The sequence below is a fragment of the Ambystoma mexicanum genome, chromosome 4p (assembly GCF_040938575.1).
Source record: "Ambystoma mexicanum isolate Mex_15411 chromosome 4p, UKY_AmexF1_1, whole genome shotgun sequence".
Classification (NCBI taxonomy): Eukaryota; Metazoa; Chordata; class Amphibia; order Caudata; family Ambystomatidae; genus Ambystoma; species Ambystoma mexicanum.
The window spans coordinates 226,704,642-226,727,660 of record NC_090927.1 but is presented as its reverse complement, the minus strand read 5'-3'; positions in this window follow the sequence as shown (position 1 = coordinate 226,727,660).

Here is a 23,019-nt window from a genome sequence, read left to right as displayed (position 1 = left end):
TACCACCTAACTGGGGAAGGATCTGCTTCCTGGCACATGTTAATGTACCCTCGCTAGTAGTACCTCAAAAACATGTCAAAATTGACGACTTCCGGAAAATGGATGAAGGCAATAAGTGAATGAAGCGATCTCTATCACCTACCACACTAGCATCTGGCAATGACATCACAAAAAAGACAATTACGAAGAATGAAGCGGCAGGGAATCTACCTATGGGGCAAATCAGAAGCTGCACTGGACAAAGTACCAGCGTCACATAGGCTGTTCAGCAGGGCTGCCATATTTTTCTCAGTAATAATACACCCAAGGTTCCAGACATACTGTCATGATCACTGACCCAAGAACACAGTCACCACACCATCTGGTGATGGGAGTAATGGGTCACAGGACACAGACACACAGGGAAACCAGCTGGACTATGTCCTGGCGCCTTTGACGCCAGGCTCATGTAAGAATGTAAGCAGGAACACTTTAATATTGTGCAAGAGCGCTTTACTTTCCACATGCTTTTATTTCGGGAACGTTTCCACAAGCATATCGTTGGGTGGGGCTCCCCAGGGCCAGACTACACGTGCAAACTCAAGAAACTGCAGGGGTAGCAGGCAGGCCAGAACCAGTAGGCGTGGCCTCAAGCTCTCAGCTATATAAGCCATGCTAGCCTCAATGCCAGCGCTTCATGTTACTTTGCATTCACATGCAACGTGATGCTCACCGCCACTTGGACCAGCTTACTTACCATTTGACTCCCAGCATTTATCCTGCACACTCACCTTCCGGAATCCAGCGTTCATTGGCGCATCTGCAGATTCATCCCCTGGAACTCAGCGATCTTGATCCTGACGCTGCGCTCCTCATCCACGGAGTTGATTCCTGCGCAGAAGACAAAAGACAAGGTTAGACAAGCTACCACTCATCAGTCTAGTCGCACTGCAGTCAAACCACGCGTGCATCTCTAGGAGACCACTTACCTGTTATCGGACCATCGTGGGTTCTCTTTTCGTTCACATCGGCTGCCATCTCAAGCTCTGCAACGTCCACAATACCATCTACAAGGAGAGAGAGAGAGAGAGCAAAAGAACTGAATTATGGAAAGAACTTACAATTACAGCGAAAGCAGACTGAAAGCAAACAGGCAAGGAAAGACAAAGACATACTGAAAAACTCACCAGGAGAGAAGTGGATTAGTCGCAGCTGGACTGGGCTACCACGTGCAGGGACCAGTGAAGGAACTCGGTCCCAGTCAGACAAGCGCCCCTGCCAGAAGTAGGAGGACTGAGGGCTCACCAATAATAATCATCAGGAGTAGTCCTGAGCAGCGTCACCATTGCTGCACCACCCCATAAGTGCCGGGGGAAGAAGCCATATGAGGGCGGCCTAATTACCGGGAGGGCTGCAACCGTGGCCCAACGCCCCTGCAGAGACCAGGCGAGCGTAACACATACGAAAATGCAAAGTAGCTCCAGATTACGCGGTGGGAGCTAATGACGATGAAATAAACATTCAACGGATTTAATGCAATGAAAGCAGAGCGCCGAGCCATACGATTAGTGGCCCTACAGAACAGGTACGTGCTGGACCTGCTCACAGCTATGGAAGGAAGTGTATTCTCAAAAATAGGGAGCTCCTGCTGCACGTTCATACCAGCAAACGACAAAGATAACGGAACATTATCAGAAGCATTATCGCAATTGGCAAAAATGCATGCTAAAATGGAACAAGAATCAAAGGGCACGAAGAAGTGTGGGCTCCTTTGACCCACTCAGCAGTACTCCCATCCATAACAAAGCTGCATTTCAGCAAAATGGCTGCGCTGGCTCCTTTGAGCACCTTTGTCTCACACCAAAACTGTGGTTTGCAACTACAAAAAGATGGCTGCATCATCTTGCCAAGCACATATTGGGCAGGATGGAACAAGTGGGAACACTGAAAAAGCATGCCAGTGTGTTGCTTACATGTAAAAAATAAGGGGAGTGAAAAAGCAGCGCTGCTTTGCTGCAAGGCCAAAGTTCCCATTGAAAAGGGGAATATTTCACATTGAAAAGGATGCTGCTCCGACGCTATTTTCATCTGTTTTGCATCAAACTACTTTTATTAATAAGGCCTTGCCATGCCTATCCATATCCACATTGTTCTTCAGCAGAAGAAAGCATGATCCCTGAATGACAGGCTCTGTCAAGCCAAATCTGGGGAAATCAACAAAAGCTTTACTTCAGCTACATGGAAAAATGCTTGACTTTTGTTACAAAGTGTCAAAGATCAATAATTAAAGGAAACTCCAGCCCTCTGGGCCTGTGCATTTCAGTACATCTGTGTTTTAAACAAATTGCGGTCTACAAGGAACTAACTATGGCTATAAAAAAAATGTGGAAATGCAATGTTTAAATGTACTTTTGCAAATAAAGAAAAATACTTGTTTAAAAGTGTATGTTGGATAAGGCCCTGCCCTTATCTAGCAATTTGAAGGGGTTTGTGCTGTGAAATATATGTGAGAGATCATATTCAACAGCCTTTATTCTGATTTATAACAAAAATAAATAAAATAAGGAATTTAACTGTATTGACTGGATGTCATGATCTCTGCTTCCAAAAGGTCAGGGTTTTCCCAACTCCCTTGGAAGCAGATCCATAACCCAGGTTCCGAGTGCGAACCAGTCCCAATTGGGACCTTTTGGACCCAGTCCTGGCGCCAGTGGCACCAGGCTCATAAATATGCCCAGTCCCAGCGCTGAAAGCGCTGGAAGCGCCAGGCTCATAATGCTTGGGTGGACACCTGCAGCAGACCATGCTGCTTACTTGCCTGCCAGTTGAGCCTCTGATCCTCTTCTGTTTGGAACTACTTTTCCTGTTGGGTGGGGCAGGAGCCACTCCCTAGATTCAGAACACTGGAACTCTTCTGGAAAGCAGGAACTCTTTTCTTACCTAGGCGTGGCTGTGGAAGGAGACACCTAAGCACTACAGGAGGCTATTTAAACCACACCCGATGGATGAATCTTGCTTTGCGTTATTCTGCATCCTCTGCAGCAGAACGCTCATCGTGTCTTCTGCATCTGATCCTGGGCCTAAGGAAAAAGGCTTACCATCCTGAATCCAGTCTTCAGCAACACCTATAAAGACAAGAAAGAACAGGTTAGCATTACGGTCTTCAGTGACAGCTCTTCACTTACCTGGTCCATCGGCTGTCACCAACGCCTCGCACTGCATTCCGGCATCTGAAAGACAAAGGCTTACCTACCCTCGTGCGCTCCGGAGGTCTTCACACTGCATTCCGGCATCTGAAAGACAAAAGCTTACCAACTCTTCGCACACTCCGGAGGCCTTCGGCGCTGCATCCCGCATCTGAAAGACAAAACAAGGTGCGTTTAAAGACATTGGGGAACTTTAATACTCACGTGCCATTACTCCTTTCCACATCTAACCCAGTGGGTATTCCGGCACCCTGCAGCCGCTCCGAACTTGTACCTGCAAAATAAAAAGACAGTTAGAGCGCATCGTGAAGCAGGCAACAAGCGCTTACTTACGTGCTTCCAGGCGCTTCTATTCATCACACGGGCTCCATCTTCAACTCACTTCAGCCCGTCATCCGCCATCGCCGGAACCCTGCAAAACAAGAGACATCATTACTAAAGACTTTAAAGACATTAGAATTACTCGAAACTTACCGTTCGTGCAGTAAACGACGGACAGCAGTCCTCTGAAGTCAAGAGGCCTGCTCCCCTTATCCAGTGAAGAAACTGGTTACAGCACCCTGCCCCGAGGCAGATGGAGAGCACAGCGTTCACTTACCTAAGGTGAGAGCGTTAACCTTTGGGGTTCTACAGGAGAGGAGAAAGGGAAGAAGAGAGAGACATTCAATAACCCAGTTCCTTAATCCCATATTTTCTATCTGCAGACATCTTACCCTTCGAGTCAGACATACAGTGCACAGAGGTCCAGCCCAAAGAGCCAGCCGTGTGTTACACATCACCTTTGAAGATACGGTATACGCCCAGTCAAGACCGGCGCCTCTACGGGAATCAGGTGAGCGTTACACTGGATTTTGCAAGCTCCAGAACAGGTTTTTCCTGCTGGCTAAGCTAAAGCTTCCCACAAAAGGAACCACCATAAACTTCCAGGACACTTGGCTGATAATTACTAGGTTGGAAAACTTTGACTGACCAAGACAAAGAAAGTTCACATACTCATCAGATTTTTGTGTTGGCTGAGGCCTAAAACAATAGAAATTCTGGGACACAAGTATGTGAAAAAGAAAATCACATCTCCCTGTGACTTCTACAAGAAGCTGCAAAGAAAAACTCCATGCCAACCCTGGGCTAAGGGAGGTAGCCTGGAAAGGCATGACGATATTTGGAGGACAATGCTGGTTCATTAAGAAACTTTTCAGACTTATCTTGGCAACCAGACTTTGCAGGAATGTAAAGTATTCTATGGAAAGTATTCTATGGAAAGTATACATGATGCCAATGTAAGATTTAATACTGACATGCCTAATGATAATCCATACACACGTGTAAAGTTATAGAATATTAGGCTGAATATTTCACACTAAAATGAACAAAAATTATTAGAAGGGCGAAACAATGTCTTACAGACTGCAGAGTTGGACTGGCATGTGCTGCATAACATATGTAACCTGCTTATGTAATTTGTTAAGATGCCACAATTGTACAAATGTGCCATATATGGCAAAACTGGATTTTAGCTAAAGTAACTGTGGGAGGTTCTGGACATTGTAAAACTCACATCATAAATCTGACACCATGCCCCTGAAACCCAACCAGCTGAGAGCAAGGTGTCAACCATTACCCCTGACCAATCCAGTTGTTTAGAGGCGTGCTTAGCTAAGCCTGCCCCACCGCATCATCTGATGTCACCATGCCTTATAAATAACAGTGGTTAACAGCACTCTAGACAAACTCTTTCCTGAATTTCCTGCATCTGCATTCCTGATCTTCTACCTTCATCTTGCAGACTCCAGATCCCACTGCAAAGCCAGAGCATAGCTGACCATCCCTGCAAGGCCTCAATCCTGAAACCCTACTAAAAATCCCAATACCCAAAGGGAGAAGCTGTGGTATTCTTTTGGGAAGCATTCTGAAACCAGACCGGCTTCTTGCCCACTAACTGCATGCCTGCTGCAACCCTGCCATCCAGCTGTTCTGATTATCCAGTGACCATACCTTTGTCCAGCTGTCTTTTGCCAGGAGAGTCCGCTATCCGGTGACCAGAACCAGTTGACTGGCCAAAATCCCAGATTCAAAAGTGGACTGTGAGTATCCCATAATACATAAGTCTACCCCATCTTGGCTTTTGTCTTTGTTCCAATCTAAGCAATCCTATCCATACCTGTTACGCTCACCTGGTCTCTGTGGGGGTGTTGGGGCACGGTTGCAGCCCTACCTGAACTTGAATCACCCCCCTTCAGGCCTCTCCCTCAGTAGAAAAGCTGTGAGCAGTGGGACATGGTGATACTGCTCCTGCATGGAGATAAGAGTGTGTGAGTGCGCCAATCTGTGATTGTTGTACCTCTGGAACCCTTCACCCCAAAGTACAGTTTCTGTGAGCAAACGCCGGCCCACAAAGCTCACCTGTGAATTAAGGAAGACAAGCTCTACGTCCTGCTACTTTTGGCAGGGGTGTGTCGAGTGGGATCTAGTTCCTTCACTGATCCCTGATAAGGATTAGTCCAGTCCAGCTGCGACTATGCTTCTCCTTATGATTGGTAAGTCTTTCTTGAGCTCTTGTGGTGCTGTTCATTCTGTTTAATGTCTTTATATGTTGCTCCTATTTATGCCCGCAATAATGTCTCTTCTGTTTTCTTCCCTTAGATGGAAATGCGGCCTCAATGCAGCTGTGAGATGCGAGACGTGGCCGGATGGAAGATGAATGCTACTGCAATGTTTGACAGCGGGTAAGTGATGGTTTAAGGAAAAGCACAAAGTATGGTGAAGCGCAATCTTAAACTGACTGTTTTTTCAATGTCTAACCTGGTCTTCTGTTTTTCCTTGCAGGCGCTGTTGTCGACGATGGAGCATGTCGTGCTGCGGTGCCAAGATGAAGATTTCGCCGTTCCGGAAAGTTTAAAAATTAATACTTGGTTCGCCGAAGAGATGTACAGGTAAGAACAGCTTCCCCCAGTTGGTAAGTATGCTGGCAGGAAGCAGGATGTCCAGGAAGCAGGATCTTCAAAGGTAAGTCTGACCTCAGGCGACAATGAGTGTTACGCTGCTTGCAAGTGCAGAATAACGCGAAGCGTCTGTCTTGAGGATCTGGGCAGCTTATATAGCCGAGATCGTTGGCACGCCCATTAGGGCCGGTTTACCAGCCACACCCTGCCACTCCTAGAGAGTGAGCACGTGCAAAGGCAATCCATTAGCAGCCACACCCAAGAATACAGTTGGGGCTGCTTAATGGATTGAATGGTCAGGGTTAATGCATCCTGCTTAATGGCTGGAATGTTCAAGATTAATGCATCTGAAGTGCTATGTCCATAATAAAAGCTTTTTGGTGTTAAATGGATGTTCTGGTTTACTTTTGTTCATGAGCCTGGCGCCAAAGGTGCCAGGACAGTGTCCAGCCAGGTCTCCTGTGCATGCGACCCCTGCATGCCTGTGCCCCAGACTTCATGACCATGACAATACCCTAATAACTTGCATAGACTGTTCTAATTTTCTGTGCACCCAGTTCTTTTTTTTTCCACTGTTAGCGCCATTCTTTCTTTCATTCTCAAGTAACTCCTTAGACATATTACAAACTAATTTCCACAAGTTTTTACGCTGGGGTGACAACGTTGACGTCGAGAATCAACCTTAGATCTTACTGTGTCCCTCTAACAATATAGTCTAAATAATTTAGTTTAAGTAAAATGTGCCTCTTTCAAAACCGATTATCATTCTTAACTGCTTAATTTTCCTAAAATCGAACCTCATTCTACCTTCCAAATCCCTCTCAATTCACCAGCTATACCCCTCCTTTAACCTCCACATTATCACTGTGATGTGCATCTGTTCACTTGCCCAAAAACCACATTCAAATTCAGTGTTTATCACCAGTTTGTTGTAAAAACCGTTTTTAACATTTAAAGCTGAAAAAGTGTAAATGCAACTTTTCCATGTGTGAATTCGGCTGCACTGGGTTTTCAATGTCAACCTGCTTTGTGAACTGTATGCTTTTGTGATACCTTACCTTATAGCTGCTAGTGATATACAATACCTGATACTTTGATAAAACCTATGCATATCCTTAGTTAAACTCATAATTAATTATTTAGCAAAATCCGAATGTCATTTTAGGCCTTTGCAAAGGTTTTTTTTCTTATTTTGTGAGGGAAGGTCAGATTTTCATTCTGTTTGCTGTCTTATACCCGACTATCCGCTGCTTCTTTCTATCCACTCAGAATTCAATTACTTGTGGGTTGAGGGAACATTGCAAGGGGAAACCTTAACTTGGGTGCTATCAATCCTAATTCAAAAAGTGCTCCTATTCATTTGTGCTTTGGATATGTGTTACTCGAAGGTTCACCAAGTGCATTTCTTTCATTTCCATTGTCATTATCACCCCATTGGTGATTTTTTTTAACTTTAAATATAAATAAATATTGTATTTTCACCAACCGGCCTGGTTTATGGTCCATTGTGACCCGGGGTGGTGAAACAGGTCGGGTACCGGCTCAATTTGCATTTGAATTTGTTGAAATTAAAGAAAAAGCATTTCTATTGAGCGCCACATCCCAGGATAAGACCAAGTGTCCTGGTCCGGTGTATGACGCCCGATTGGAATCCTTAAGAGAAGGACGGAAGCTGGTTCTCATATCTCTGGTCATGGATGCCATCCTGGCTAGCTGATGGTCCAAAAATACTAAGAGGTTGCCGGATCCTGGGATTGGCTTCTCTACTTGGGATAAAAGCATGCATGGCAAAATCAAAGACGACTGCAGAAGAAATGATTGGGATGAAGCTACTCCTGCCTGCACAAGACGAGCCACAAAGAGACATAATACATATGGAACGAGAGGCTAAGACAACAGCTAATGGAATCAGATATGTACACGCCATCGATGAAATTAGAAAACCCAAGGAATCCCAAGATTTATGTCGGAAAATGGGTTTACTGCAAGCCAGCAGGAGGATATGTGTATATGTACTGGCCGTTTGAAGAGCATGTGAACCACTACGGACATCTAGCGGGAATTACGAAGGTATGGCGCCTGAAGGATTGCAAGAGAGGTGATAAATTTGTGGTTGACAAGTCGACCAGAGGGTGGGGGGGCTGAAGAGGGAAAATCTGAGTGTCCCTTCCCTCCTGATGGGGCCCCGAACCGGAAGAAGCACTCCCGACAGAACTATCAACTATCCGAGATTGCACCCGATCCCACCGTTACCAATGTAAGCTCAGAACACGACAGACACCCAGCCATGCACCCACTCAATCCTGTGATTGCAAGAGCCTTAGCCAACACAACAAAGACCGAGCTGGAGACGACTATATGGACCAACTCGATTGACGTCCCCGCAAGCCATGCTGCAAGTCGTTAGATACTCTATGACAACATAGCCGCGTTAGACAGGAAGCACACGTGCAGTAGGCACAATCGGCACACACCAATCCACATAAAGAACATACACGTGCAGTCCTATGAGCTAGAGGACAGTGACACATACTTTCTGCACGTTTGTTATTGTTCATATAGGCCCACTATCGAACCGCAGAAACGCAAGACGCCAGAAGAGCTTGTGTATATGCTTGCAGATGCTACTCGCTATTTACTCTATGGATGGACGGGAGCACTGTAGGGACCTGACCGCTCATTGCATGCTTTTAACCATTGAACAATCATATTGGACGAATAACCAGTATTTAGGTAGGCCTCAGATCAATCCAGCACATTAAACTCCTTCTACAGAGATCTCAAAGCTGCAAGCTGCTTGGCAAACAGAATTGCCTTGGCTGGGACTGCCACCGCCAAGGCCACAATGTTGCAAGAGACATTCCTCACTCACAGCACCACAATGAGCCCAGCTACAGGGAAGGATACCTCAATCTAAAATGCAAATCAAATCGAAGTAATTTGACTTCCCTAGCAGTCTCCTCACACGTGATTCGGCCAACCTGACATGATCACAAGACATGGAAGCTGGGAAGATGCTGCCATATCACGTCCGAGACTGAATCTTGCTACATAATTGCAACAATTCATCTGCAATATTCTCTGGGACTGGACTGCTCTCATGGCATTAGCAAAGACCTCATTATTATACACTGCCACATAGTCACACCTTGTTGATACACATTATACGAGAGCAGGTGTCTCGCGGGCTGGGAACAACAATGGGCTCAGGCTTGGTAGCCCACAGCCTGACAATCAGGACACTGGGGGGTCAGAGGAAGGCGGCTGGAATCTTCAGCCAATCATCAGGGGTTCTAATGTAACATATATTTCAGGTAGCAATTTTTACGGATGAACCAAGTACACCACCTGACATCATGACCGCCAATAACCAAACACCCTATGTGTCTCCATACAGGACCTACCACTCTGGGAGCCAACCCAGAGTGGAGTTAGGTTCAGGGAAGGATTTTGGCAAGTGACAAAGATTGTGACATCACAATTGTACAAAAAGGTCCTCCAAGCCTGAACTTGTTGAGATGTACTTGGATGGAACTCAATGTTGTCCGTGCTCGTTTGACATAACAAAATGGCAGTTATTCTTTACTCTGTGTGGACCTTGACTTCTTTGGGACATTGGAATGTCCACAGACCCTAGGCATGACTCTGCCGACCCCAGAATTTACCCTAACACTGCGAAACTTCTAGAAAGTAAAATGCGTCAAACTGATTGGCAGAGGCCCTAATAAGAAGCCATTACCTGCCTTAGGCGGGAAGGACTCATCCTGGGCTGTTTGAGAAGACGTGCATGCAAAGCAGTGCCCGGAAACCAGCCATCACTCCAGGGCAGAGGCTCTTGGCTGTCATATCCCACCTTCATGCAGGTTGCGGGGCAAGGCCAGTCCCAAGGCGAATGACGCGAGGGTGGCTTGGGTCCTAGATGTGACAAGATCATGCCAAAATAGATACCTAGGAGCGTACGGTTCTATTTTGTAAACTGTGATGCTTAACTTGTATACTGTCCTATTCTGCTAAAAATACTGCTTAGATATATAATTGGCTTGTTATCAAATAAATGCAAGTATAGCACATTGCCTGTGGGTGAGTTCTTCCAGAGTGAGTTAATTGTGTCTCGCATAGTATTCGAACCTGAGGGGAGGGTGTTATAGTACAAACAGGGCTGGTCCCAGAGTGAGCAAATACCCTTCACACCACACCGCCAGATCTCCCTACTTAATACAGACGCCAAGGTGTACGCAATAGTACTAGCCTCCCGCATGGAAGACCTAATGCCCCGCCTGATCCACCCGGATCAGGTGGGCTTCATAAAAGGAAGGCAGGGAACAGACGCAATGCGAAAGACATTGAACATCATGGATGACTCCAGAGGAAAAGAGGGAAATTACGCTCTCCTCCGTATGGACTCAGAAAAGGCCTTCAATCGCGTTGAATGGGACTTCCTATAGGCCATACTAAGAAATATGGGATTCGGAGAGCGATTTATAAGAGGGATACAGGCAATCTACAAACATCCCAAGGGCAGCGTGGCAGCGAACAGCAAACTCTCAAAGGAATTTGGCATGTCCAGAGGTACCAGACAGGGGTGCCCCCTCTCACCGCTCCTCTACGCCCTAGCAATTGAGCCCCTGGGAAATGTAATCAGAAAAGAGGATTCGATAAAGGGAATAGAGGTAGGCAACAAAGAATAGAAACTAGCCATGTTCACCAACGACCTACTACTATCTCAAAGAACCCACCTCAGCGATACCAGCAGTCTTGAGGACAATAAAATAATTTGGCAAATGCACGGGACTAAGTCAACGTCTTCCCTTATAAGTCAAATACACAGTGAGAATACCAACTGCACAGAGCCACCTAAAATAGCTAGGGTTTAATATCACGAGAAGACAGAAGATCTATAGAAGGCTAATACTTCCCCCCCCCCCCCCCCAACTGCTGCTCGAAATATCAAAAGACCTGGCTAGAACCAACAGTGTCATGGCTGGGTCGCCTCATTGCCATAAAGATGGTAGTGCTGCCAAAAATTCTATATCACTACCAGATGCTCCCAATTGCAATCCCTCAAAACCACTTCATAGAAATAAAAACCAAATTCATAAGATTTCTATGGCAGGGGAAAAAGCAGTGCATTGCCTACAGCTCCCTAATCCAACCCAGAGTCTAAGGAGGAACAGGACTTCCAGACCCATATACATACTATCGAGCGACCCAATTTCGCACCCTAGTACCACACCTGAGACGAGACACACAAACAATGGGTGACTATTGAAAACCACCTAATGCGACCTGTGACGCTGAGCAAATGGTTTTAGACACTCAAAAGAATGTTCCCCCCAAAGAGTAACCAACCAGGGCCCGTTGGAAGTGTTCCAAGTTCCTGCAGCTGAAAGGAGTGTTGCTAACATCGAAATGGAAGGAGAAGCTCCAAAGGGATCTCGCTCTCTTCGAGAAAATCCTCAGTGAATCACGCTCAACCAGTGGCCTCATCTCGCAATTATACAGATCCCTAATAGGTGAAACTGGAGAGTAGAATAAACGACCTCAGAAAGAGATGGGAAAAGGACATAGGCCCCCTGATGACGGATCAATTATGGACACAAATGCGTAGATCAGCACAAAGAACTTCCATCTCACTACCATACAAGCTCCACAAATAAAATGGATGCACAGGTGGCAATACGACCCCAGGAGGCTATCTAAAATGTTCAAACAATCCAGCCCCCAATGGAGGAGGGTATGTGGCTCCCATGCTGACTGGCATATGTGGTGGACGTGCCCCAAAACACAAGTATACTGGAATTAAGTCCTAACATGGATTAGAAGAATTGAAGGAATAGCCATGGATAATGGTCCCAGACTAGTGCTATTTGGCCTCGAAGAACAAGAGGGAGACTGGAAAAGAGTCCCTCACATGGCTCACTTCCTCCTCCTTGCAGCAAGGGTTTGCATCACCATAAATTGGAAAATCCCCAGACCTCCCATCAGAGACAATCTGGGCCCGTAAAGCCAGAGATTTATACGAAATGGAGAACATTACTAGGGCTATCCACAACATTACGCCAAGCAGAGAAATACAATGGGCTCCCTTCCTCGAAACCTACAGATAATCCAAAACGGATCCGGTGACACTATCCCCACTTTTACGGAGCAGTAATAAAAAGAATAATTCCTGATGCCCATGTCATCTTGAAAGAGGGGGGGAGGGGGCAGTGAGGGAGTTAAAAAGTTATATTGAAATCTTTAAACTGGTCATGCAACACTGTGGAATAAGCTTGTTGAAAAGTAGATGTTGAAACCTGAAATGTTTAATAACATTTGGAGAAAATAAAAGTTGCCATCTCCACAGGGGGGTCGATATAACAGGATCAAGTTAACGCTACATGAAGTAGGTGTAATCTTTAGATGCAGGATCTCACAATTAGTACAGTGGCATGGGATTATAAATAGTTTGATCAACATTTTTGGCTATAATTGCCATGCCCCTCCAAGGCCCTGATCTCTGTTTTGACAAAAGATGGACTAGCCTTCAGGTATGGTTAACGTGATCATGGGGCCACTAGCCTCAGTAATCCATGTTTCATTCAAAATCATCATGTTGATATCATGCTTAATGTATTCATGAATATCAATAGTATGCTTATTGAGGGACCTAGTAATTAATAAGGTGGTAATAGATCATTTATCCTGCTCTGTAACTTCATGAGGTTCCAGGCTTAGAAGTCGCTTGATGTGCGTTTTACCAACTTCATCAGCGCTAGGTTGTATATCCAGGAGGTGTAGGAGTTTGGGGTAGCATGCTGGTGCAAAAGGTGTGGACCTTGGGAGAAGTAACGTGGCATTTATTAGGAAGTAGGAAAGCCTGTACATTCTCTTGAATAGGAAGTGATTTGGCTTCCTAGCACCATGATATCTGTATGAAAGTTCGCACATCTCTTGGGTTGCAGGGTGCTTAATTGCTGGGGGGGGGGGGGTGGCCACGGTAGGTCTAGAATCAGAGGTTCACCCGTTGAGACACTCAGCCGTGGTTTGTTTAACCAGGAAGTTGGCAACCAGGAGGTTGGTGTGTGGTGTGGATAGATGGTCTCCACGGTCTGGTCTTGTCTCCAAGTACCAGGCTACTATAGCTCTATGACTGGCTATTAATAAGTTTAGGTCAATCGGGTATCCCATTATGTTTTGAACCATCTTTTAGAGGTGACAAAGAAAGCCTTGAAGGAAAGTGGGACCTTCTACTGCCATGCCTTCTTTTCACTTACAGGGAGGTGCCTCAAGCTGCAGTGGGCTTTAGCCCCTTTCACCGCCTCTATGGTCGTCCAGTCAGAGGCCTTTTCGCTCGGATTAAGGAATGTTGCAGAGTGCTCCACCTTCAAAGCCAGTACGTATTACTGATTATGTGTTAGGCCCCAGACAAAAGATGGCAATACATGACTGAAGATTCCGAAAATGTTAAGGCTGCTCCCGCATTGGTATGGCATAGCTGTGTGCAGCCCACTTAGAGAAAAAAAACATCTCCACCAGGAACAAGATTTGCAGGCTTCCAACAGGCTTATCTGACAAAGGCAAGCAAATGTCAAGCTGGTCAGTGTAAATTGGTCTACCTTGGGCATGGGGGGGTGGGGTGGGTTTGGGTGGTGATAAAGTCCTTACCCAGCAAAGTCCAGGCTGTACAAGACTGGACGCAAGTGAGACCCTACGTAGGCATCACAGGATACTACAGGAATTTTACATGGAACCATAGCATCTCATTTGAATACCATATCTTCTCAAAAATATCACAAGAGGGTGAAATAAAAGGCAAGGAAGCATTTCAAGGGCTGAAAGATGCCCTCTGTAAAGCTCCAGTGCTGAGATCTCCAGATTACGCGTGGGCCTTAGTGCAGACTCGTCCAATAAAGGAATTGGGGCAGTCTTGCGCCAAATCAATGACAAGGGCAGGGAGCACCCCATCTCCTTTATCAGTAGAAAATTAAAAGATAGAGAAACAAGGGGGGCAACAATTGAGTGCGAGTGCTTTGCTATTGTGTAGGCATTGAAGAAGTTTAGACCATACTTGTATGCAGCTTTCAGAATTCAAACCGACCACCAACCCTTGAGATGTTTAATGCAGATGAAGGGGGCCATCCAAAACTGCACAGGTGGTCAATTAGTCTCCAGGCTGAGACTTCACCATAGATCATCAGTCAGGTATGCAACATAAGAATGCTAATGGTCTCTCCAGAAAGTATGACCGAATGGAACCAGAGATCCATCCAGGAGCGGATTAGATCATAGTGTCCCTTAATCTGGGGGTGGGGGACACATGTTGGGGATAATTTGTATGCCAATCCCCTCTACCTATGAGACCCCCCCCCCAGCACTTTTTGAGGACTCTGCCCTTTCTGTTCTCCTGTATAAAGGGGAACCTTTTTCACCCCATTCATTTTTTTGTTCAGACCATGGAACCCTTGTTCATTTTGTTTTTACTTTATGGAGTCTTCTTTCCTCCATACAATTTAAGGCATCTGTTTCACTTTTACAGTACCTTTTGTGCAGTGTTGCTGGAAGCACTTTAGGCTCTCCTTTTGATATTCTATTTTCCTTAAAAACGATTATTCCCAAGGTTAGAGGGATACTTGTTATCCTTCGCTTTTCCTTTTGAGAGATTAGCACACCACCCTATGTGGAGTGCTACGGGGTTACCTTGTATCCCCTTTCTCACTGCTCCTGTAACATTTCTGTTACTGTGACAGGCATACCTGGGAGGCTGGTGGCAGTGGGCATATTCTACCGACGTGTGGATTTTGTCCTACTCTGGCTGTGTTCACAGCCACATGAACACACAGAAGGGCCCCATTTCCCAATATAGGTGGCCCCTTTTTTTTCACCATTTCTTGTGTACTGGTTCTTTCTTGGTCCTTCTGCCATCCTGTGTGGGGGAGGTCCTTGTGGAGTTTCGTCTTTGGTGGGAATACTTTGTGAAGCCTGCCGAGGCTCCAGTGTGTCTCTCAGGACACGAAGTAGGGGAGGAGTCCGAAAAGCCACTGTTCTATGGCAGCCACACCTTAAAGTTTGAATGTTGCATGACTGTTGATTGGCTGGATTGCTGGATAAAAGGGGAGTATCCAGAGGCAAAAGACAAGTCGACCACTGGAACAGAAGAAACTACCAGAGACGTATGCAGCCCCTTCCAGCAACCAGAGAAGTCTGCTGAAGTACCACTGCTGTCCTGACCCCATTTTCAAATCAACAGGGAAGCTCCGAAGAAGACGTCCTCCCTTGGAATGGTGGGCATAATCAGTCCTAAGACTACTTTCAATTCAAGCCATCCCATAACGTGGTGCAACCTTCCTGGACTGCAAACCACCAATACCCTGGGACCTTGAGGCCTCATTGAAGTGCATCATCTTTCCGTGAATTAAATCTGAAACTTTGGTGGACTCCTATTGGACATCCAGAGGCAAGATCCTGCTGCTCTAGGAAAGAATCCGGCTGCATCTTCATCACTCAGTTACTGAGGGACTCATGGTAGTACATACCTTGAGTCATTATGTCGCTCCTTTGTTGGAGTGCTGATTACAGTGTTCGGGTATTCGCTCATACCATTGCCCAGGACTAACACTTCAGCGCCCATAGGGAGCCTTTCCCCAAGGTCCATGAAAGCTTTTTGACCAGCAGCCCTTTACTTGTAATTGAAGAATCCTCTGGAACTGTGCCTTTGCTGCATCATGTTGCTTCTACCGTTACTCTGTCCCCATCTTTGTTGCAAGCTGCAAACCAATTTGCTCCGTTGGAGCCTGCAAAGGTTTGTGGTCGGCTTTCTCAACCTTGGCTCTCCGATGACCCGAGAGCTGCAAAGCTTAGTGTTAGTCAAGCTGAGCACAAATGGCACCTGTATAAATTGACTGATAGCTAGATATTCCTCCCTTTCTAGAAAATATTATCTGCTGATTAAGACTACTAAACAAAACTAACAGCATAGAAGGTGCCCTAAATCAGTCCAACGAGCTCTTTTCGGTTGTGAAATCTTTTTTCTTCTACCGCACGTTTTCTCCCAACGGCCTTCCATCCCAGTCCCACTGTGACGCATTGGCAGACTTCTTCCATTCAAAAATCACTAACATCTGTGATAATAAAAACCTCTCAGCCTGTGATACCAGTGATCGACATCAGCTCTCCAGCAAAGGTTAGCTGGGACACCTTTGCGGTCTTCACCGATTTGACTGTCCGATCTGCCATTTCACGCATTAAATCGGCAGCTCCAGGCCCTGTTCATCTTTCTTGCAGGATCTCTTGCCTAGGATTATTCCTTTAGCGACCCAGGCGGTCAAACTCTTGCAGTCGTGGGTTTATCCCAGCTAAGCTAAAGCAAGCCACTGTAGTCACTCTACTTAAAAACCATTCTTGGATGCTTCTATCTTGTCTAATTTCCACCCCATTTCTTTACTTTCATTTTTCATTAAGTTTCTTGAAGCTCTGATTTCTCCTCTTTCTTTCTGGAGTAGTCTGCAATTACCAAGCCTTTTCAGTCTGGCTTTCGGCTGGGAAGTGGGTACAGAGTGTTAGTCTTATGGACGACCTCGTCAGGCTGGCTGATGGTGGAGTGGGAGCCCTTATTTTACTCGACCTGTAAGCAGCTTTTAATACCGTCAATCATTCCCTCCTCCTCTCTAGGCTGGCGGCTTTAAGGATAATCAGGCCCTGTGCTGGCCTGGTTCACCTCCTTTGACTGGTCAAGGCCAGTCTTTCTCTTCCTCCCTTTCAGTCCGCTGTTCACTCTGTTTTGTGGGGACCCCCAGGGTTACGCCTTGTCCACAATGTTATTTAACATCTATATTTGCTCCCACGGGTTTAGGTGCTATTCTTACGCAGACAAATGCTGGTCAATTTAGATCTTGACTGGGACGGTGTATCTTCTTGTTTGTACGATTGCCTTCTGGCCGTGGGGAATTGGATGGGAACCAGTTGGCTCAAGTTAAACGGGGACAAGACGGAGGTCCTGGTGGTGGGAACCTCAGCCACATCTGAATCTTGGTCCTCTTCCTTCGGGCCCGCTACTTTGGGCGCTCTCCCCATTACGGTTACAGAAGTGAAGAACCTGGGGGTTTACCTCTCTTCGTCACTTTCTATGGCGGCACAGGTTAGCGCAGTATGCCAGTCTAGTCATTTTTTGTTGCGGGTTCTTGCGCCCGCCTGTGGTGGCCGCGCTGGTCTCAAGCAGGACAGATTATTGTAATGCTCTTTTTCTGGCCCAGCCGGCTGGCTTGATTCGCTGCCTGCAATTACTCCAGAATTATGGCGCCCACATCAGTCCAGTACTCTTCATCTGCACTGGCTTCCAGTGCAACAGCGAATCACGTTTAAATCTGTGCATTGTTCACTGGGCGGTCTATCAGGCTGGACCGGAGTTCCTTCAAGATACGTTTCTGCCTTACATCCCCAATAGGACCATTCGCTCTAGTAGCGAGCAACTGGTGGTGGTTCATAAGTTTCAGCTTCAGAGACTGGGCGGCAGGGCTGGCAGGCTATGGTATGGTCTCCCCCTTAAGTCCACTGAGAACCACCTAACCTTCCATCATCTACTCAAGATCCTTTTGTGCAGATTTTATTTTTCGTATCCTTTCATGGTATTCCTATGTACCTCTCCACGTCAAAGTTCCTTTCAGGCGTACATGCGCGTTACAAGTGTTCAAAGTCATATTGGAGGTAAAGCAGATGTTATGAAGAACTCCTACCTAGATGGGGATGGACTGTTAAAGCAAGTAAAGTACTGACCTGCTATTGTTAGTGTTGCTAAACCTTTTTATCCCTACAACAGAACATTTTCTGAGTTGCTTTAACAAATGATTTTACTTACCTTTGAAATGTGTTCAAACAACTGTATATAACTTGTGGCTTACTCACCTAAAGTACTGTATTGGTTTTCCATTGTTTCTTGGTTTGAAATGGTACTTGCTTGAATATAAGTATATGAATTTTATCACAACTACAAGTGTTTTTTTGGTCCTATGTATTTACTGAGTTCATAGTATTTTCCTACAGCTCACATCTCCTCTCCCACCTAAAATAAGCTCTGCCATACTACCAAAACCTGTAGTACAGACTTGTACTAGAAGTAGGGGCTCTGTATACCACAGGATAAGTCTTACCACAGGTAGAGTTTAGGAAACCTCCCTGCAACAGTAGTGATGAACCCAAAGAGTATTCATCTAAACAACGCAAACCGTGCGTTTCTAGGTAACAGGGAACTGCCCAAGCAACATCACGGATTGGTTGGGAACCCTCACTGGGAGCAACCAATCCAGAACTATGTGTGTCTCTACTTTAACATGTAGACAAGGCCGCCGCAAACTTCATTTTGTTGAACAGAGGGGGAGGACGGAATTCCATGAACCAGGTGAGATTAGAACACAACACCAATGATTATCAGTTGCATCAGGGAATTTTACTACTCTAGTGCAGTGCCTAGATCAGTTTGAGCGAGTATGCACGGCATACATTTCTGATCGGGGTGACCAAACCTTTATGACAGAACATTTATACAGGCACACTCAGTTGCAGAGAGAATCCTGTGCTAAATTTTAACATTTATGTAGAATACTGTGGACAGCAGGTTGTTCCGACTTTAATGCTAATACGGCCAGGATGCTACAGCCAATTCAGGTTTACTCTAAACCATGCAATATTCTCTGTACAAAAGTTACATTAGAAACTCAAGTTTATAATCCTATGCAGAACCACGGTTCATCAAGTTCCAAATACGCATATCTGCTACAATTAATTTAAAGTGGGATGCTTTACCTTTTGGTTCAAATCAGTAGGAAACAGCACGCAACAAGCCGAGCTTATTTAATAGGGAAAGCATCATTCAAATTGCATTCACTGTCTTTTCTGTATGAGATTTACAGATATGGTGTCACACCGGAATATAAATTTGGCTTTAGCGACCTAAGGAGGTTTAATAACAGTAAAATTGTGGATGTTGTTGGAATTGTAGTCCAGCTTTGAAGAAGGCCATAGGCCGAAATATGTAATGTGCTTGACTCCGGTTATGATTAAAACATTTTTTTTTTTAATATTTTGACCAAGTGAACTAAATTACGGATCTGAACTGGCGCAAATAGCGTGGTGGCAATAGTTTACATTGTGTAGTGGGTTAACTTTTGCCTGCACGCACTGTGACAGGCGTTATAACTAGCTCATCTGATTACCTCCGACGTACAGATTATGTTGCGCTAAGATTCTCTACAACCACCCCACAAACTCCTGGTCACACTATGCTGGCTTGGGCAGATGGGAGTGGTGGTGAAAAACCTCTGGAGAGCCAAAAGTTACAGTCACCTGTACTAGCTGAAGCATGCCTCCTCTACTTAGGCCATGCCTTGCTTTTTAAACATATAGCCTTATAGTCGCTAGGTGTGGTCTCCACAGCGAGACTAGCCGCCGCCGCCACCACCCCACCCTTAACTCACTCAGGGACCAGTTGTGAGGAAACCATGGATAGAGCACCCTCAAAGTACTTAAAAGCCCGCTCCTCAGACCGGGCAGTCCTGGGTGAGGCATGACCCTGCTTGCTGCACAGGGTAGAGGCCTTGGCATTGAGCCACACCAACCAACCTACTGTGCTGATCCTCGACGTTTCGCTTGGAGAAAAGGCAGATTCACACTCTGCTTCCCTGTGGTCCGGATGGAGACAGAGGCACTGGAGGCATTTGTCCTCCACAAATCACATTTCTCAATTTGCAGCTGGAGCAGAGCTTGAAGAGGAAGTGTACCCTCCTCCTCCACCAGTCCAGCATGCAGTGTAAGCCCAATTGTCTTCTAGAAATTTCGATGAAACTTCCCTCTTGAGGGGCATTGAAAGACAACGGATCGCTGCTTGCCAGTCAAAGGAGCGAAAACACATGGGCTCCATTAACCAAAAATAGAATTATCAAAAAACAAGCACAAAAACATAGAAAAGCTCACAGAGCAAAACAAAAGGACTCGAACATGCAGTAAAAATATGAAGATGGCTGCCAGAGGAGGAGCTTAAGTAGAGGGCAGTCATTGGCTGGGGAAGTATGACCCAGAGCTCAGTGAGGAGAAAGACAGTGAAAGTGAAATTTTCTTTTACCGAGGATTATGTAAATCCATGCCAGACCCCATGCTGGAGAATAACCGGTTTTCTGGGAATGTGCCCACTCTGGAGGGTCAACAACCACATTTTAGCTCACTGCAAATTGGCTAGGGACCAAATTAAGAGCGCATATGTTCTCATAGCCGCGGTCATGCAGGACAAGCGCAGCGACATGATCGTTCTTGAATGAGTCACACAGAACGAGGGTTGGCTAGGGAGAGAAATTTTAAGGAAAGGTGGTGGGGTCCGTGCGTGCCAGGAGGAGCGACAGTAACCTTTGCAACATTTTTCCAATGCCTGTGAATTTGTACTCCACTGTAAGTCATCCATACCAGATAGCGGTTGTCCCCAGCCAGGCCACAGATCACCACCATCCTGCAATTATAAAACTCCCTGCAGGTGCGTGGCAGACTGAACTGGTGCAAAAAGAGCACTTTGCCTAAACACACTGAGCCTGCAAAGCCTCTACCCCGTCCCCGGTTTACCCCACCCTCGCCTTCACATCGGGCCCTCCCTAAATCTCTCCTTGCACTTTTCCTGCAGAATTAAAGTCATTGTGGAGTCTGGTTAATGCTGCGATAGGCGACTATGTCCATGGGGCTTCTCTCCCAGCAAACCGGGAGATGGAATGAAAGCAGTTAAGTGATCCCTTGTATGAACCCTGGGGATGGAGATGAAGCTGTGGGCTCCTCCCATTGATGGAGCACACTCTGAGCCTATCTCTCACCCCCCCACAACCCTTCTCCGCCATGCCGGGCCAGTGGAAAAAGAAATGTGCACTTTTAAATCAGGATGTATTCATGTAAAACACAAAAGAAACGCAAGAAATAGAAGTTCATCCATTTTTTGAGTTTCTTGTGAAATCGTATCTTACATACATTTGAAATTGGCTCTACATAAACAGCAAATATAAATGGAACAAACAGAGTGATCACCTGAACAGGTTTTATTTGTAAGATGCCTGGTATATTTCCCATTCAAAGATGGTGGCTTGTTTCCAAAGAGCTTCTTTAGAGACAGGCATCCAAGATGGCCACAGTTGGGGAGAATTTTCATTTTAGTGCTCAATTACTCCCACATTAGAGACTGCCTCTTTTGCTGGACTTTAATTTTAACCCTGGAATGAGTGAGAGCTTTTCTTCACTCGTGTTTTGACCCGATTTGGATTGTGCGTTCACCATTTTTCCACTGGAATCTACTTTTTGTATGGTGAGACAGCACCCTCAGTGCAGTGTCACAGAGAAATACTTTAGATTTCTCATAAGCTTTAAATACCTTTTCTTTTGAGAACTACTGTTCCCAAGAATAGTAAAAGTGAAATTAATTTACTTCCCCATCCCTCTTTATGTCCAGCGCATAATCTTTATGTGGAGTACTTGAGGGTTACCTAGTAGCCCCTTATCCTACTTTCTCATGCAACATTATGTTTCCCTCACTACTTTAAATGGCTGGTGGCAGTCGTCCAATTTTCCTACCATTGGTCTTTTCTACCGCAGGCTGAATCCTCAGCTGCAGCATAGCACGGGTGACCATTTTGTCAAAATGGCCTCGTCTTCTTATTCACCATTTTCTGTTTGTGAGGTCTTTGTGTTTTACTCCGCGCGTTGAGCCAGGTTTGAGTGTTTGTACGCCCAACCGGTATCTGAGATCTGCGGTGGTGCAGCTTACCGAGCACTGCAACCACGAAGTGCCGCTGAACCGAAAAGAGCTTGCAACTGCCAACGACCTCCAAATTCCTGCTGCAGGAGCCCTCTAGACATTCTCCCTCTTGTCCCCCCAATTGAGACTCAGGAACCCAGGGTCTAACAGGACAGAATCCAGCTGGACCACTCAGAGGTACTGTTTAGATTTGGGGTACTTACCTCATTGTCTTTGAGCTCTGCTCAGTTGGAATTGCATTGGCTTACGAGTTGATCCCAGCTCTGCTATTCACAGGCTTCAGACAACTCTCGAACTCAAGTGCCTAAGCTCCATAGACTGTTCCAATTGACCTTGGCTGTCCTGGCTCCCTGTAGACTCTATCCTTGGACGATTTACATAGACTTACATGCCCAAGAACCTTTTTAACTTTTTGCTTCCTTGAACCTTTCCTTTCTGCAACCTTAGAATCTGCAACGTATAACTAGTGATATATAAATGCCATTACTGTCCTTGTGAATGAAGTCACCTCCAGTGTAGGAATTGTGTTAAGAGTATATTCAGAGTATCCACCAACCTGTGCTGATCATGAAAGTATTTTAAAAGGTAGATTTGCTACATAAATTACCCCTTTTTAAAGAATACTTATTTACTTCGCATCAATTAACAGAAACATTGAGGATTAGTGTCATTACAACAGCTCCACAGCTCACATTGGCTATGATAGGCGTCATAAACTACACCCAATAGCCCAAACTAAAAATGGCATTATGGGTGTGGGACATCAACAGGAACGGGCCATGATGAGCCAGTCATGACTTCCCATATCTAAGGTTTTGCTGCGATAATTCTGGTCCACAACATTTTTCAGTGAATATATACTTGGGCGATGGTCGGTCAGTATACTAAACCCAGATTCCTAATGCAAACACTCATTACACAACGCAAACTGGTAGTATGGTTCAAACACCACTTCATAATAGCCATACTTAACTGACATTCCCACGGTCAACTCTCTGACCATAACCCAAGCTCATTAAAAGCTACGTTCAGCCTAGTGCAAGGCATTAACAGGCTATGCATGCACCACAACACTGACTGATACCTCACGCTATTGTAGCATTCTAGTTTAGAGGCTGAGATGTGGATGCCATTCCAGCAT